Genomic DNA, 18,954 nt, shown 5'->3' on the forward strand with positions numbered 1-18,954 from the left:
ACTAGCTACCAACTAGCATGGCTGTTTCTGTTCACACACTACTATTATGGAAATCCACTAGTTTTGACAGTAATTCTAAATGACATGCTTTGTGTACTACACATCCTATATTCCCTTTACATTCATTCCTACTATTACATGATATATTTATTTTAGCACAATGTTCTTGTATAAGAGTCATGGCTTAGTGGTAGATCATGCAAACTACTGTTTCCAAGGTCCTGGGTTTGGGACTGACAGTGGGATTTTATTTTGCTTTTGAACTGACTACAGGACCTGTCAATCAGAGTGACTAAGGCACTTTTAAGCAGTTGTAACTGGGTTAGCACTGGTTTGCGTGGAGGTCACGCATGCGCACTGGCGTTCAGCTCCACGCACACACGCGCACACCCGCTTACAACTGCTTAACAGTGCTTACTCTGGCGCACACCCGTGCTATTTTCTTTGAAAGAAATGAAAATGGGGAGACAGGAAAGTGGTGAAAAAGGGGTCACAAAGAGGGTAAGACAGTAGGAAACAAGCTTGGGATTTGCAGGAGGGAAGTAGGTAAGGCCCATAGCTGCCCATTTCTTCATCAGCAACAGCTGTGCATATGTATGTAATTTGGTGTGACATTTGAAACCTTCCACTCCTGAGAGAGGTGTCAGGACAACAATAATACTTGTTGTACAGCCAATTGTAATTGATAGTTTCCATGTCCTGCAGACATGTGTGCGGAATGGGCAGCTATGTATGGGGCGTAATTTTTTTGTGGGTACAGAGTGGCCTTTTTTTTTTTTCAGGTGAGAGTGGTATGTCAGGTGAAGGAAATCGGTATAGCTGGGGAGGTAGGTTGGGTAGGTCAACAGACAAGACAAACAAGACGCATACAGGGGCGGTGTATGACACGTGGGGGGGGGTTACACAATTGACGGGGACGGATGTTTGGATATCCAGAGCCCATGAGCCCACAGATGGCAACAGTGGAACTGATATCCCCACCCATGGGCAGTTGCCACTGTTCCTTCACTGCCCAGGATGGGGCTGTGCTGGGGGCTGTGTAGGCCGGGCAACAGGCATGCCCGTAAGTTGTGCCACCTGTGCCTCAAGCTGGCGTAGGGGCCCAAGAAAAGAGTCCTGGATCTCCCTACGCACCACAGTCCGGACGCTACGGAGGGTGAGTGGTGGTTTTCCTCCCACCACACTTGCAGAGGGGGGACGAGCCCCATCCCCTGCAGCGCTTCCACCCGCAGGTGGCACAGGGCCACCGGAGGAGGGTCCAGACTGGGCACTAGTGCCAGGTGCACTCGCCAGCTGAGGTGGGAGAGGTGGGTCCACTGGAACCCGCCTTCCCTGTCGTCCTATGTTTTGCATTATGTCATGACAGTTTGGGTTGGTAACAAATAATACCATTCGCAATTAGTTGTAACAGCATGCATTAGTATTCCCATTAACCAAACACCCAGATATTCACACCATTGAACAGCGAGCATAACACATGCATAATTTGAACAGCAATACACAGTCCAACAACATGCAGGGTTGATTGATGGCAACAGGCCATCAGGTTTAGATGTATGAACAGGGCAGATGCATCAACAGACATGCAAATATTTATGACCCAACAGGACAAATGTCCAGGGGTGTTAATTGTGATTGCACATGCCATTTTCACGTGGAATGGGTTATATGTGGTTATAGGGTGGGGTGAAGAAAATAATATTAACACCTTCGAATACCAATACATATGCTGTACATTTCTAATAGCTGCACATATATACACACTACTGTTCTAACTACAGTTTCCTATATGATAACTACTTCAATTTGGTGATAAGACTGTTACTGCTACATCAATATACATTTTATTGTTCTTCATACACATTCATATCTGGCTTTGTTCAGCTACATCATCCTGCTACACTTGCTTTATATAGCTATAGACAACTGTGGATGTTTGGTATGTCAGACAATCATACTATCTGCATATTGCAGACTGAGAGCAACATATCCAGATTTTGGGATACACCTTCCAGCTGCAGCAACACTTTGAACAGATTTCGCTGTTTGGTTTTGCTTCTCACATTCATTTCATTCTGTACTGACTGCAGTATACTTTATTCAGGGGTTATTACTACTTTATTGGTGGATTCATAACTCTTTCTCACACTCTCTCACTTGTTTTCATTTTACTATTCAGGGTGGTACTTACTTCTAGGCTTTATTGACATGTTTTACCTGTAGTTATTACAATCCTTTCCAGCAGTCTCACTTCTGTCATGTTTCAGTATTTCAACAGGGGTATATTTCACACATGTGATTTGCTCATCTTCTGCAGCTGTACTTTTCAGCCTGCTGCAGGTTGTGTACTATTATATTACAGGTGGGGCATCTTTATTTCAGACTTGATTTCAGACATTTTCATTTTTCTGTTTGGATTACAGACTGCAACACACTTTTGTAATCAAGCAATACTTGCAAACACTCTTACTCTATTACTTGCACATTCTATTACTTAGTGACTACACTGCACTCTTTTGCTAACTGTCATACTTTTATATTTCTTTACAGTTACTGGGAGTGGATTACTGACCTGCCTGGTGGCGCAACCACACCAGCCTATCGCCATAGGCTCTGCGGTTCGCAGAAAGGACACCTGCAGCTGTAATATAAATGAAGTAATACTGGAATACACATCTCCATAATATCAGCTAGTTTAATTTTTTACATACATAATTAAATGTAACTTAGTAGTGGGGCGTTGGGAATTTGCCGGGCCTCCTGGATCCAAAGGTTCAATTGGTCCTGCTTGCATCTCTTCAGGTCCGCATGGTGGTGACGAACCTGCTCACCAGTCCTTGGAATCCCTGTGGCACTGGTGAGATCATGAGCCAACCGGTCCCACGCCTCAGCCCTATATGCTCCCCACAGGACCTGGCTCTGCATGAGTTGGGCCTCATGATTGTGGACTAGGAGCCAGACCATGTATCTGGACTCCTCAATGCCCCACCTCTGTGCTCGAAAGCAACTACCCTCACCTACTCCTGACATTCTGGCTGCAAGTCAGTTCTACAATAGTTTATGCTGTGTATTCCTGCCTATGGGGCTTATATATGCCGTTTTTCCCACACATATCTGTGATTGGCCATTTTGGAATTGTATCAACTTCACAAAACCTGGTTTGTCATGCTCCACTTTGTATTCATTCCTATATATTTGCTATTACTGCATTTTTAGGTGCTACTGTCATGGCTTAGTGGTTCAGTACCTTGGCTATGGTGCATAGTATCCTGGGTTCGAACCTGGCCACTGCTTTTTATTTTTTATGACTGTCTAGACAGGCTGGGGGGTGTCTGTGTAAATGCAGTTTTGATACGGCTTGCTCAACGTTGCCCGTCGGTTAGCTTGTTGGCGCGGTGCACAGCTCCGCGCAAACGGGTTACGCTGGTTTATGCATCATTTGGCTGTCAGCATGCATATTACGCTCAGCTCAGCTAGGGGCACACAGTTTCAGCGTGTTAAACCACTGCTCACCTACGGGCACTCATTTTGCACCTGTTGAACCACTGCTCACCTACGGGTACTCATTTTGCACCTGTTAAACCACTGCTCACCTTTGGACACTCATTTTACATCTGTTAAACCACTGCTCACCTACGGGCAGATGCACTCACCTTGTTAAACTGTTGCTCAGCTATAGGCACATCTGGCATTTTTTATTATTTTGTTATCTCACATTTCTTCAAAATAAATGGACTATTTCATTACATTTTACATGAACTATGATTTTATATGTGTACATGTTTGTCAGGGACTTGTTTCATGCTTATTTTACTAAAGATAAAAATTGGTGTTGTGGGGGCTCGAACTATGAATGCCTGCTCTTCATCTGACGCCTCTACCACTACACTATTGCTTCTTGGCTTACTTTGCATATTTAGTTCTTATATCCTTTTCCACTGACTGCTAACTGTGGCTAAGCTACGGGCACACCCACACAAACGAGCGCACTCACGGGCAAACATCTTTACGATTTAAAAAAAATATATAACGTGTTCATTTATATATTTTATGTTCATAGTCCGTGGGGGCATGTGTTGTGTTGTGTTTATTCACATTTCCATGGCCTCTGTCGTGGGTGTTTACTTTGGGCAATTTTACTCTTCTGGGGGCGTGTCCGCTTGCAGGGCTCAGCCTACGGACACGCCCCCTACTGTCTTCCACGGACCGTGTTAGCCTTCGGTGTGATTCAGCATGCCCTCATGCATATGCATGACATGCTGACGTCACACCGTTTAACTGTAGCCTCCGTGTAAGCCTTGTATCTCTTACACGGAAGCTTCGTGAATCCTGCCCATTGTGTGTTATTTATAGCCCATTATTCACTGTTGCATAAGGGAAATCTGAGAATTGCTCCACTATGCCACACTTAAATGTGCAAAGTGCAAACAAGCGGCTTTTAGAAATTCTCAGATTTTCAAAGGAATTCTCAATAGCATCTCATAGATCTGAAATAGCATAAACTGACTTGAAACAAGTTTAGTTATTTGCAGAAAAGTCTATAGGTATGAAAATTCATAAATGTTGTTCTCTATTTTTTGTCAAGCAGTAGCAAGTGCAAATCTGCATGGATCACTTGACAATTTCTGCAAGATTTTGCAATGATTATGGCTCAAAAACAAATGGCCCACAACTTATCAAAACTTTTTTAAAGACTTTTATTCATTCTGATGGTATCCTTATATAAACATCATGTTGTGGCTTTTATAAGGCTTGTAGGAGGAAAGAAAGAACACTGACTTAAAATGCAGATAAGGAAAACAAAAAAAGAGCACTTAAGATGGTTGTGCTGGAGTAGCTGGGAGATCATGGCTATTGTTTTTGTTAGGGATAGATCCCCGATTTCAAATATTTTTATAAGGAAAGTTAGCAAAGGAAGAAGAGCAGATTGTGTAGGAGTGATGCTTAGGGAAGAATTAAGGCATGTTTTAGCATAAAACAGAATAAGGACAAAATGATAGACAGAAACACTATGGTGGGATGACAGTGGGATGGGGAGACAAGATCTACAGATGGCAGACAGACACAAAAAGGGTATTGAAGAGTTCCATGGGGTTGATATTATCCCACTAGAACCTCATCTATTCCCCTGCTATGATGGATCTGGGCAAGGTGACCCTAAATATGAATGATTGAGGCCTCCAATGGCTCAATGGTCAGATCTAATTGTCTTGCTCCCACTGGAGGAGGGATTCATATGGGCCCCATTTCCTCTCTACTGGAACTATTGAGCACAGCCTCGACCAAGTCCTGAAGCCTATGGTTCTGCCTTGCCAAGTTGCCAAATGCCAGGGTTCCTACAGGGATGAAACCACCACTCTTCACCTGTAAAGTGGTCACTGGGAAGGCATGGGTAGATAGTGAACTTTTCACACCTGGGAGACCAGCAGATGAGCTGCCTCAGGAACTTCTGGATCTTCAAAAAACAGACATGAAAAAAAAGAAAAGAGAGAGAGTGTGAGAGATAGAGAGAGAGAGAGAGAGAGAGAAAAAAAATGGAATGGGTTACTGAACCTAAATTAAATGACTGCAATATTTAATATTTTAAGAGGTTTCCCCAAACAGCTTTGATTATGCAACCCCAAACCACAAATCCTGCATTTTATCCTGTACTCCATCATTTTTTTCTTAGCAAATGCAACATACAACTTATAATGTAAGCAATGTTGCGCAGGCATGGACCATAAAGGAAATAATTGTTTAAATTCTGGCTTTAAAGTAGGGAAGGCATCCATTGTGCTTAAAATAAATATCATATATGTCTGTGGTAAAATAAGAGAATACTGTACAACTGAAAATAAATTGTTAGAGGCAGTACTAAACTTCTGCAGCTGATATATATATTCGGAGGCATCATGCACCTTTGTTGGGGGTGACAAATGTTAGATCTAGATTGTTTCTAGGGCAATTTTAGAAGATAGTCAATTTCAAGAGGGCAGAGTCTTGCAGGTGTTACTTTGCCTATAAACAACTTCCAAGTGTCATGTTTTAATATGTGTAGTTTTGCATTGCTACTACTAATATGATATTACAATGATGTTTTTGTCATTAGGCAGACTTGAGAGAATATATATCTTTGATCAGGACCTAAAGCATTGTGACTTGCATTAATGCAAAGTTAATGAATTATATGTAGATCAATAACTTTCTCTACCTCCCCTTATGAGATGTACAGTGCCTCCGAATGTCACATTTGTAGAAGATGTGAAAAGGTGTGGAAATCTCCAATATATTATCAGTATCATTTCATGTGTCAAAGATAGGGGCTGCAATAGGCCTTAGTAGTGCAGCATGTAAGTGGCACATTTAGTAAACCCATTTCTAACAAAATATTTCACCAGACAGACTTGAGTTATGACCATGTTAATCCAGTACAAATAACAGCATCAGCAGCAAGTAGCAGAGATATTGAAGTGCAATTTATATTACAGTACAACAAAAGTGGCAAACTTTAGAAAAAATGAAAAGTAACTCAGCAAATAGTTCAAAAAGATATGTGATCTATCCACCTTCCAAAGTTTTTCGAGACTTATGCCAATAAAACAATTTAGTTAGCATTTCATTCCTTTCACTAAGATGTGAAGAATTACTAAAACACCACACATACATCCTTATATATTAGTTTAATATAGAATACTGAAGAACTCTGGGCTCCTTTCCTGTACCTCTGAAACAAGTCAGACAGCCTCTCTCCTGCCTCTAAGTCATTGTTCCTGTGACTGTCTTGTTCTCCAGAGCAGGGGACCCCTATCAGTGAAGTCAGATGAGCCCCCAGCTCCAAACACATATGACTTTTGCTCCAGGTGCTGTCAGCTAAGGCACCCTCCAACTTTTTCAGGCATAATGCCTGCACTAGGTTCAAATGGGAACAAAGAGGTTAAGTATGAAACTGAGACTACTGTGGTGTAAACCACATCCAATAGGGAATGACATCACTCTGTCTAATCCCTTACACGTAAACCACATCCAGTAGGGAATTACATCACTCTGTCTAATCCCTTACACGTAAACCACATCCAGTAGGGAATGACATCACTCTGTCTAATCCCTTACACGTAAACCACATCCAGTAGGGAATGACATCACTCTGTCTAATCCCTTACACGTAAACCACATCCAGTAGGGAATGACATCACTCTGTCTAATCCCTTACACGTAAACCACATCCAGTAGGGAATGACATCACTCTGTCTAATCCCTTACACGTAAACCACATCCAGTAGGGAATGACATCACTCTGTCTAATCCCTTACACGTAAACCACATCCAGTAGGGAATTACATCACTCTGCCTAATCCCTTACACGTAAACCACATCCAGTAGGGAATGACATCACTCTGTCTAATCCCTTACACCCTGACAGTCTACTTTCATGCGCACCATCATCACATCATTAGATGAGATTCACAGACCACTTTGTGGCTCATTCACAGCAGCAGAACTGAGCTACACCAATAAAATCACTTATACTTGTGTACTTTAATACAATTCATAGAACTAGGCATAGCAATGTTTAATTTAATCTGACCAAACTTTAATCAGTATTTTTGCAGTTTACAATTTTGGCATCTGCTGGGCTCCACATTTACATGATGGTTGATGGAAAGCGCAAATTAAATAAAATGTCTCCAAAAGGCACAGGTAGCTTAAAATATTTTTTTCTGATTGACTTTATTACCACAGTTAACAATGAACAGCATTGCTATATATCACATATATTACATTTACAGTTTCCAATGATGCTGTAAACAAATTATCCAAGGTTTCCAGTACAGAGATGTTCATTTGCTGGTGTCTGATGAAGGGTTTTGCTGATCATGCTAAGAGGCAGAATGACATATGCTTTATGCAAACTTTATAAACAAAACATTATACAGTTATCTTAATATGTATAGTTGACTTTGGCCCATGTAATAAAATGATCCCATTCATACTGCATCATAAATTCCTAAGGCCTCAGAGTGGATCCCATCCCTTAGCACACATTATACAATTTCTCTGTTTTAGGCAACACAGGCATTTATATAAGCTTTATGAACAAAGCATTATATAGTTATCTGGATAAATTTAGCAGTCTTTGGCATAAATAATAATAATATGTTTCCGTAGCTCACTAAGGTCTCAAGGTCGTTCCATTATTTAGTATACATTATAGGATTTCATATTCTACTGTAAATTTATGAGACGATTCACAGCTTGTAGAATCCATGTGATTACATTTCCCTTTAATTGTTTTCCTCCTGATAGAACCTCTTTACCTATGCCTGATACAATCAAATGAATGATGTAACCAATAACAGGGCATCAGATTATTTACAAAAAGTAGAAAGCAATTAGACTTATGCTGAGGTACTTACAAGTAACCTAACTAAAACACTAAGATCTCATTCACAGTAAAATCAAAGAAAGTGTCCTCAGACATCATGCAAACAATCTGTTAAAAAACCCACAGCTACACATAGCAAAACTGTATCCAATGCATCTACTGTTAAGCCCTTAAGGCAAACCAGTGCACAGCTAGATTTTCTGGTCTTTGGTGATTCTATAGTGAGGCACACCAGGGCCCCCCTCACCAGACCGAGTAAGCAGAGTCATAGTTAGCTGCCTTTCTGGAGTTAGGATCCATCAAGTCACATAGGCACTCAGGCCATTGAACTACAGGTACCAGTGTCATAGTCCATGTGGGTGTTAATGACCTGAGAAATACCTCCTTTGAGTATATGAAGCAAGACATGATTGAGCTCACTAATTATGTGTCTCAGGCAGCTATGGGCCTAGCAGTGAAGAGCATACGGCCTTCTCCATTGATGATGCCATGTTACCAACAGAAAATAACTGTTTTTAACAATTGTCTTAGGTTCTGGTGTCAGTCCAAGAGGGTACAATATTTGACAGCCTGCGAGGACATGATTGACAGACCACTCTGCTTTGACAGGGATGGTCTGCACTTATCGACGCTCGGCTTTTGGATTTTAGCAAAGACCTTTACCACCCCATAGTGCCTTTTTTAGGCAATGCCAAACTGATAAACCTCCTGACTTAACTGAACTGTTGAAGAAATATTTGAAGATGGTACTGATCAATGCTAGAAGTCTTAACAAGAAACTCTACTCCATGCAAGCCTTGCTCTCCCTGGAAAGTGTAGACATCTGTGTAATAACAGAGGCATGGTTTAACATCACAGAGATTACCCTAGCAATGCAAGGTTATAATGCCTTTCATACCTTTAGACCAGCTACTGCACAGGAAGAAACTAAAGGTAGAGGAGTGTCAGTCTATATTAAAAACAACCTCACATCCAGACTAGTTAAAGTGTATGGCCTACTGGAACTTATACATGTGCAACTCACCATAAAAAGGGCATCATACCACCTCCTTGCAACCTATAGGGTCCCCTTCCATGTCCCAGGAAACCAATACTACCTATCTCAATGTACCAGAGTCCCTCACCTTTCAACCCAATATGATATTCATGGGGGATCTCAACTACCCCTCTATAGATTGTGAATCCTACACCACATCTAATGCACAAGCCCAGTGATTCCTAAACTTTTTTGACACCAACATCCTGGAACAGTTTGTCCATTCTCCTACCAGGGATACAAACATCCTTGACCTTGTATTTACAAACATGGGGGGGGGGCAATTTTCCTCACCCAATGCAATGTCTATGCTCATTAGATCGGACCATAAGCAAAATAATATTTTATTATGCGGACAGGTGATCCGCTGTGGTGACCCCTAACCGGGAAAAGCCAAAAGAAGAAGAAGAATTAATCTATTATTCATTATTAATTTATTATTTTATGTAATATTTTAATAAAATAATATTTTATTTTGCTTAAAATACAAAGTAAATCTGAGGATCCAGTGAAACCAAAAACCTTTAGAAACTATTCCAAGGCTAGCCTCTCTACTAAGTAACACTTTGGTTAAATTCCAAGCACCCCAAACTCAGAAAAAACATAGCATATTGTGAGCTATTCACAAAATCTCTGTACAGCCATATTGATAGCTGTATAGAGAGCTGTGCCTACTCATATTAAGAATAAGACAAACTTAAAAGACAAGCCACACTGGTGGAATCACAGCATTAATCGGTTATACACAAAAGAAAAAAATCTTGGCCAAGCATAGGAGGAGCAAAGCCATATATACTAAAAGCACCCTGACCAATCTAAGAATTAATTAATAACTCAAATTGAAATTTAAAAAAAAAATAGCTTATTAGGCAAAAAAAAACAACCATAAAGCTTTCTACATCTATGTCCATAACCTCAGGGGGAATACATAACAGTGCGCAGAACTTATTGTAAATGTGTAAATGACATCACCCACACTGAACCAGATAACAACACAACAGGATAGAGCAATGAACACCAAAATTAAGGAGAAACCAGTGGAGCAGGAAGCATCTAATCAGTTGACATCTGAAGATACTTTAGAGCATCCCATAGGAAACTAGTACAAAGGTTCAGCTGGAGCTATGCAGCAAGGGAAATAGCAGGAAATTGTGGCAACTCTGACACAGTCAATGCTGTGGAGTGATAGGCCAGCATGGATGACACAGGTTGAAACTGAAGGTAACGTGGCACAGGAAGAAGCTCTGGAACTTTCTATAGAATGCCCGCAGGAAATGGCAAACAAAGAATGTGTCCTCAGTTTAGAAGAAAATGATCTAAGAGAAACGTTTCTTGATTTAATAGAGATGGATAGATATATTAAGATCAATGAAAGAACTAGACTGCCAAAGGTCAATAAAACCCAAAAAGTTAGAAGTTTGATAAAACAAATGAACACAGTAATTAGGACTGTCCCTAGAGATTCATGCAATATAAAAGAGGTAAATAGGATACATTCCTGTGCAGCTAAATTAATAACAGATAAAGTTTTACCACAAGAACACAAGGTAGTAAGGGAAAGGGTGGGGAGAAATCGAACGCCAGCATGGAAGTATTGAACAGAAAAAAACTATAAAGCAATTAAGACAAGAAGTGTCACTATTAGAAGAGTATAGAAGAGGGAACAGATCAACAAAAATACTGATAAAGATAAACGTTAATAAAGCAATGCACAGTATTATAACGGATCAGGATTTATCATGCACTATCACAAATAATAAACTAAAAATATCAGCACAGGCAGTAAAACTTAGAAGATACACAAATAAATATAAAGGAAAAGTACAAAACAAGCAATTTATTGATGACCTAAAAAAGTTTTATAGAGAATTGGGAAACAAGATAAAAGGTATTGAAAGTCCACCAAAAAAAGAAGATATACATACATTTTAGAGAAGTATTTATGAAGATCCTGTGGAAGATAACAAAGTTGCTAAATGGATAGAAGAAGTAAAAGAAAGAAAAAAAGTTCAAATGTACAAGATATGAAATGGGATGAAGTAATGGCCAGAGAGATTGAAACAAAGTTAAGAAAAGCCTCTAATTGGTATCCTCCAGGCCTAGATGCAGTACCTAACTTCTGGCTAAAAGTATTAATATTTTTGCATGAAGATTTCGCCATGAATAAGAACTATTTATATGCAAACCCCCAACAGACACCAGCCTGGCTAACAACATGAAAAACAATGTTCCTACTTAAGAGTGAACCTGAAGCTACCTTAAAAATTATAGACCAATAACTTGCTTCCCACGATGTATAAACTATACACTGTAATTGATACTGACAGAGTGTATAGTCATTTAGAAGAAAAGTCAAATACGGCAATAGAACAAAAGGCAATAAAAGAAAGTCATAGGGAACAAATGATCATTTGCTGTTAAATAAAGTCATAGTGGAGAACTATAAAAAGGGCAAGAATCTATGTATGGCATGGATAGACTACAAAAAAGCATTTGACAGTATCCCACATAAATAGGTTCATAGGTTCATAGGTGTGTACTAGGCTAATGGCCCTGGAGCCTATATAACCCTAGCCCAAGAAGTTTCCTTGGCATCATGCCACCGAAAGTTAGTTCCCAGTGCCCCTCTCAAGCAAGGCTACTGAAGTGATCCCTGGGGTGAACTTCTTATTGCCCATTCACTCGTCAAGATTCCTCTTAAAGAGGGCCAGTGAAGTGCTCTGCTTGATGTGAATGGGAAGTTTGTTCCAGAGTATGGGAAGTCTCTGGGGTAGGAACCTGTCCCTCCAGTATGTTCTGTTTATTGTGGTAATGAGGTTTAGGTCCCTGGAGCATGTGGCATGGAGGAATTGGGATTTATTTAGGTGTAGCATATCTAGCAGCTCTGGGTCAGACATGGCTTTGTAGGTCAAGCAGAGATCGCCTCTAAGTAAGCGATAAGAGACAGAGTATAGCTGGAGTTTTTTGAGTCTGTCCATATAGGGCATGTGTCTAAGACCTAAGATCCTCTTAGGGAGGTATTTATGTGGCCTTTCCAGTTGTTGTAAATGTCTAGTGAGGTACATACCAAATTGGGCATTGTATTCTTTAATAGGTCTAATGAGGGATGAGTAGAGAGGGATTATGACCTCTTTCTTCCTGGATGAGAAACCATTTGTAATGAGATGTGCCACATGGAAGGACTTTCTGATTACAGTGGCAATGTGGTTATCAAAGGAAAGGTTGCTGTCAGCCTGTGTCCCCAGGTCTCTTATCACACCTTCAATGTTTAGTGGACTGCCACCTATGCGGTAGTTCATGGGCACTGAATTTTTCCCAAAGGAAATGACAATGCACTTTTTGGAAATGGGCTTAAGGCCATTGATCTGGCACCAGTCATTGGTGTCAGTGAGGCCTTTTTGTAGAATGTCTACATCAGCTGGAGAATCAATAATGGCTGCCAGTTTGCAATCATCTGCGAACTTGGTCAGCCAGAGTCCCTTTGTGTTGGCTTGAACTTCAGAGAAGTAGATGCCAAACAGGAGAGGACCTAGGACTGATCCCTGTGGGGCACTGTTTGTAACTGGTCGTTAGTCAGATTTGGAGTCCACTACTTTCACAGTGTGGGTTCTATCAGTGAGCCAGTTGGCCACCCATCTTATGACATAGGGGTTTATGCCTAGTTTAGTGAGTCTGTCTATGATTCCTGAGTGAGGGATGGTATCGAAGGCCTTGGCAAGATCTAGGTAGGCTGTGTGAACTACCTTGCCCTCATCCACAGCTCTGGTGACAGACTCGAAGAAGTCTATCAGGTTGTGCAGGCATGATCTACCTTTCACAAACCCAAACTGAGTGGGGTCCAGAGTTTGTAGATTCCCTATGTCCTTATTTATAAGGTCCATGGTGATGCGCTCCATAGCCTGACATATCAGACTCGTCAGACTAATGGGGCGGTAGTTCCCAGGGTCTGTAGTCACTCCCCCTTTGTGGAGTGGGATGACCATAGCAGTGTGTCATTTGGTAGGAACAAAGCCTAAAATGAGGCTGTGATTGAACAGGGTACTCAGGTGTGGTGCCAGTTCACTTTGCAATTCATGTAGAACACAGCCAGGGATATTATCAGGTCCCATGGAAGCTGTATTCTTGGCTTTGGACAGTGCGGTTTTTACCTGTGTAGCTGTGATAATAGGGACTTGGGATTCCTCAGGTATGTGATAGGCCCTTTAGGGGGTGAAAGAGGGATAAAGTTCACATTGAACCTGTCGGCCAATATGTTGGCAATATCAGTTGGTTCTGTATATGTATTGCCATTGTGCTGTAACTCAGAGCAGATCTGAGTATTGCCATGTAGATTCTTGACATAACTATAGAATGTCTTGTGGTTGTCTTTAGAATCTGCAGCAATTTTGTTTTCATAGCTGGCTTTAGAGGATTTGATGATGGATCTCAGTTTTTTGCTGAGGCTAACAAGGGAGTTTTTCTAGTCTTGGGAATTCACCAGTTTCTGCAACAGTTTTTCCCCTTCTGTTGTAGAGTTGTTTATGGTGGGGGACCACCAGATTGGCTTCCTTTTTATGGAGGGGAGTGGTTCTGTTTGATATGGCCCGTTCCATGCACTTGTGTGTGTGCTCATACAGTGCATTGGTGTATGATTCAGCAGTCATGCGCCTATTTTCCATTTGCATGGGTGTCATGAAGTTAGCCACTTCTGTATTTTGAGGCCCAAAATTGGCTTTGGAGAAGTTTTTTATGATGGTTTGCTTTAGGGGGTATGAGGGTGGGATGTGGATATCCATGGTGATTTGCCTGTGGTCAGATCTAACCAGGGAGGATTTGATTACTGGTGTAGAGCAACAATCGCCCATGTAGTAATGACCAGGTCAAGGATGTTTCTACCCCTGGTAGGGGTAAGAATGAGTTGGTCCATGCCACTGGAATTAATGAATTTCAGAAAACGTTGAGCAAGTGTGTTGGTACATGAGTCATTTTCCCAGTTAATGGAAGGGTAGTTAAAGTCTCCCAGTATAAGGGTATTGGATTGTACCCTAATATTTTCCAGTGTGTTTAGGAATGTGGAGTGGGAGTCTTGAGACATGGTGGGGGATCTATAGCAGGCTACAACCTGGATTGCAGTTTTACCCAGTGTTAGTTGTACCTGAAGTATCCCTGATGCGTTATGTTGGGCTACTAGTCTGGAGGTGTGCATATCCTTTATGAATATGGAGACACCACCACCTTTAGTGCTTCGGTCCAGGTTTAGGGGCCAAAAGGTGTAGTATGAATTATAGCCTGGTAGTACTGGGATGCTCTGGATCCTTGAATCAGGTCTCAGTCACTGCACAGATGTCGATGTTCTCCATTTTAAGGAGTGCTTTGAGCGAGTGCATTTTGAGATTTAGACTTCTAGCATTGAGTAGCATAACCCTCAGATTTTGTTTGCTTGTTGCTGTTATGGTGGTAATTTTGTCTTCAGGACATTGCTTAAAAAAGGCACTATAGATGTGGCAAGAGCCTAGGCCAGTATCCAGAATCCCTGGGGTGACAGGTGAAGGCCATCTCTGGTGAAGCATCGAGGTCTGACGATCATGTCATCCCAGGCAGATAGATATTGTATCCCCTTAGAATGACACCAGAAACTTAGCCAATTGTTGAAGTCCATCATTTTCTGCTTGTACTGTGGTATCATTCTGGGTGATGGTAGGATGCTTAATGTATAAAGTTCACCCGGTCACCAAAACACAAAATAAACTCAAAATAAACAATATGATGACCCAGAAGGCAAAACAATAAAGCTCAGAATGGTGTTGCCACAAGAACCGAAGTTTAATCCACAAGACACACGACAATTCACATTAACGTCTCCCAATACACAGTACATTTTCATTTAACCTACACATCTGATGAAGTAGGTTAAATGAAAACGTACTGTGTATTAGGAGACGTTAATGAGAATTGTCGTGTGTCTTGTGGATTAAACTTCGGTTCTTGCGGCAACACCGTTCTGAGCTTTATTGTTTTGCCTTCTGGGTCATCATATTGTTTATTCTGATGGTAGGATGCTACTGGGCTACATGATCCGTAAGCTCCTCTATGTCTCTTTTCATGTAGTCCAGGGAGGTACATCTCAGGTCATTCACAGCAACATGGACAATGACAGACTCATATTTGTACCTGTTGTGGAGTGACCTAAGTGTGTGCATTACGTGGCAGATCCTGGCACCCAACAGGTAGCTGACTGTAACTTTCTCCTTATTCAACCTCCTAAGTGGGACATCAGTGTGCCTTACTATTGAATCACCTATGACTAGTGTATCGGGTAAGTTGTTTTGCAGTGGGAGGGTGGCCTAATGGTTAAGATGTTTGTCTTACAAACACAAGGTGCAGGGTTTAGTCTCACAAGGGATAATGGGCTAGGCTTGAAATGGCTTGCAGTTAGCTTAGTACTAACCTATGAACATTTGGGGGTTGGTAGGGTGGCTTAATGGCTAAGGTGTTTGCCTAACAAACACAAGGTGCAGGGTTTGAGTCTCACAAAGGATAATTGGCTAGGCTTAAAATGGCTCAGAAGGGCAGTTAGCTTAGTATTAAACTATGAACTATGCTTTGTGGGCTTTGGTTGAGTGGCACACTGTTTATGTGAGCTATTTGTCTAATGGTTTGTGCTGGGAAGTGGTGGTTGTTTGCGTTTCTGTCTTGAAGGTCTCTGTTGTTTGGACAGATTTTTATCGAGAGCCTCCATGAACGTAGGTGTGAGTTTTGTGTTACTATGTGAGGGTTGTGGTGGTGTAAGTTCTGGAGGGCTATGTGTTGAATGTGGTTTGGTGCAGGTGTTAACTTTCTCCTCTTGACTGGCTAATCCAGTCTTGGCTGGAGAGTGCTTGGCTTCAAAGTTGGCTATATATGTGCATCTTTCACAAGTCATAGTGTTGGAGGTAAGAGGAGAGAGTTGTCTGTGTACATGAGGCAGTTGCTACATTGCCTCAGGATGCCGAAGTTCACCGGGTTGACAGGATAAAGCACAGGGAACTGACCTTTAGACATGCCAGGATATGAGCTCAATATATTAAGTACTGAAGCCTTTTACAGGAAAAAATTCACTCAAAGTGTCTGAGTCTGTACAGAGCACTGCCAAACACTTGAGTGGAGACTAATACGTAGACCCTGTCTTAAGACAGAAATGGTGAACTTCATGACACCCATGCAGATGGACAATACAGTTGCAACTGCTGAATCCTACACAAATGCACTCTATAAGCACTTACAACAGTGCATGGATCATGCTATCCCAAACAGAACCAAGACGCTATCCTCCAAAAAAGGAAGCCAATCTGGTGGTCCCCTGCCATAAACAAACTGTACAACAGAAGGAAGAAACTGTTGCAAAAGAGAGTAAAATCCCATGAGTGGAGGAGCTCCCTGGTCAGCCTCAGTAAGTAGCTGAGATCCCTTATAAGATCCTCCAAAGCTAGCTATGAAAACAAAATCACCACTAATTCTAAAGACAACCACAAAGCATTCTATAGCTATGTCAAGAATCTCGACGGCAACACCCAGATCTGCTCTGAGTTACAGCACAAAGGCACATAAATTACAGAACCAACTGATATTGCCAACATCCTGGCAGATAGGTTCAGTGCTAACTTTACCCCCCCTCACCCCCTAAAGGGCCCATATCTATACAGGAAGAATGCAGAGTCCCTGTAATCACAACTTTGCAGGTAAAAGCTGCACTCTCTAAAGCCAAAAACACAGCATCCATGGGACCGGACAACATCCCAGGCTGCGTTTTACATGAACTTCAGAACGAACTAGCTCCCCACTTAAGCACCATGGTCAATAATAGCCTCACATCAGACTTTGTGCCCACTGAATGGCACACAGCAACAGTTATCCCACTCCACAAAGGGGGAGCCACCACTGATCCCGGGAACTATCGACCTATTAGCCTGATGAGCCTGGTCTGCAAGGCCATGGAATGTATCATCAAGGAACTTATAAACAAAGACATTGGTAACCTCCAGACTCTGGATCTCACCCAGTTCGGGTTTGTGAAAGGCAGATCATGCCTCCTGAACCTGATTGACTTCTTTGAGGCAGTCACCAAAGCCATAGATGAGGGTAAGGTGGTTCACACAGCTTATCTTGACCTCACCAAGGCTTTTGACACCATCCCCCATTCTGGAATTATAGCTAAACTCACTAAACTAGGTATAAATCTATCAAAGGAAAAATATACTTTAAAAATTATCAGTACACGGTAGGTTCAGGTTAAGGCACTTTAATCTTGCAGCAAGGAGACAAAAACGTGCTAATACAGAGTTTGTCTAACTAGAATCAGGAAATGCAAGCATTTTTATACATTTTCTAATAAGACATTGCCTACCAAGCTGACGTAGTAAATCACAAGTTTTAACATCATCATTTCGTAGTGATTGTTTATATGATTCTCTGCTTGTACTATCAATTTTTGTGAGAAACTTCCTAAGAAAAACAACGTGGCCTTGGCTACCACCGGTTAGATATATGCAATGTTACCATTCAAGGTACTATGGCTAATTTGAGCACAAAGCAAGTATAGATTGCAGTTTATTTCTCCAACAGTCCTTTGTCTATGTTATCTCTAACTTCTGCAGCTGTGCATGTTCTCATACTTCGAACAGAGCTGATTGTTTAAAATCATTACATTATAGAATATGGCATTGTTCATTCATTGCTTCCTGACCTAGCAGATAATCACCTGCTTCTCAAGTACATTTCCAAAAGGCATAAACATGAATTTTGCTGTGCTAGCAGTTACTAGGTCAGAGGGCATCTTGCAAGTTTCAGAAAGCACACTGCAGTTTCAAAAGCATTTTTTAGTCTCATATAAAACTAAGCTGTATATAAAATAGTTCATATAAAATAGAATGAAAAACGTGTTAACTCATTTAGTTTCTAATTATCATTAAGCACACACATTAATACATATTTTTCTGACATTTCCTCCCTGTTAATACTTTTTAATTTTATTTTCAAAGAATAAACAGTTTGCTTCTTCTCCTAACCTCTTCCATTCAGGATTTGCAGTTAAGAGAGTCATTCAGTTTAAACTTATGAAAGTGTTTCACTTTTCAACAATTCTTCAATTTCAGTACTTTGATACAAAGTCTCAGAAACTGATATAGCTATAAACTCTTTGATTAACTTTTTCTTGCAGGGAATATCACAACAAATGCATGCTCCTAATAGGAGTAATCCTACACAAATGGTAATCAGGATGTTCATTAGGATGGAACCCCACCCCCCAAACAGATTCTGGAAAAAGTCCGTCAGAGGGTTTGGGCCTGGTTTGGTCATGGTCGACACTTGCTGGATCACCTCGAGATGGTTGTTTATCTCGTGCTGGTTGTCTGGAAAATATGAACAGCATTCTTCTTTAATTAAAGCACACGTACCACCTCTCGCCACTAGGGTGAAGTTGAGAGCCATGCGGTTCTGAAGCACCACAGCTCTCATAGCATTCAGTTCATCAGTCACTAATTCGAGAGCAGAAAAAGTTGCATTGCTCATAACTTCGAGAAGTTTAGACAGTTTT

This window comes from Protopterus annectens, chromosome 10.part0, assembly GCF_019279795.1.
Source record: "Protopterus annectens isolate FY-2018-M chromosome 10.part0, PAN1.0, whole genome shotgun sequence".
Classification (NCBI taxonomy): Eukaryota; Metazoa; Chordata; order Ceratodontiformes; family Protopteridae; genus Protopterus; species Protopterus annectens.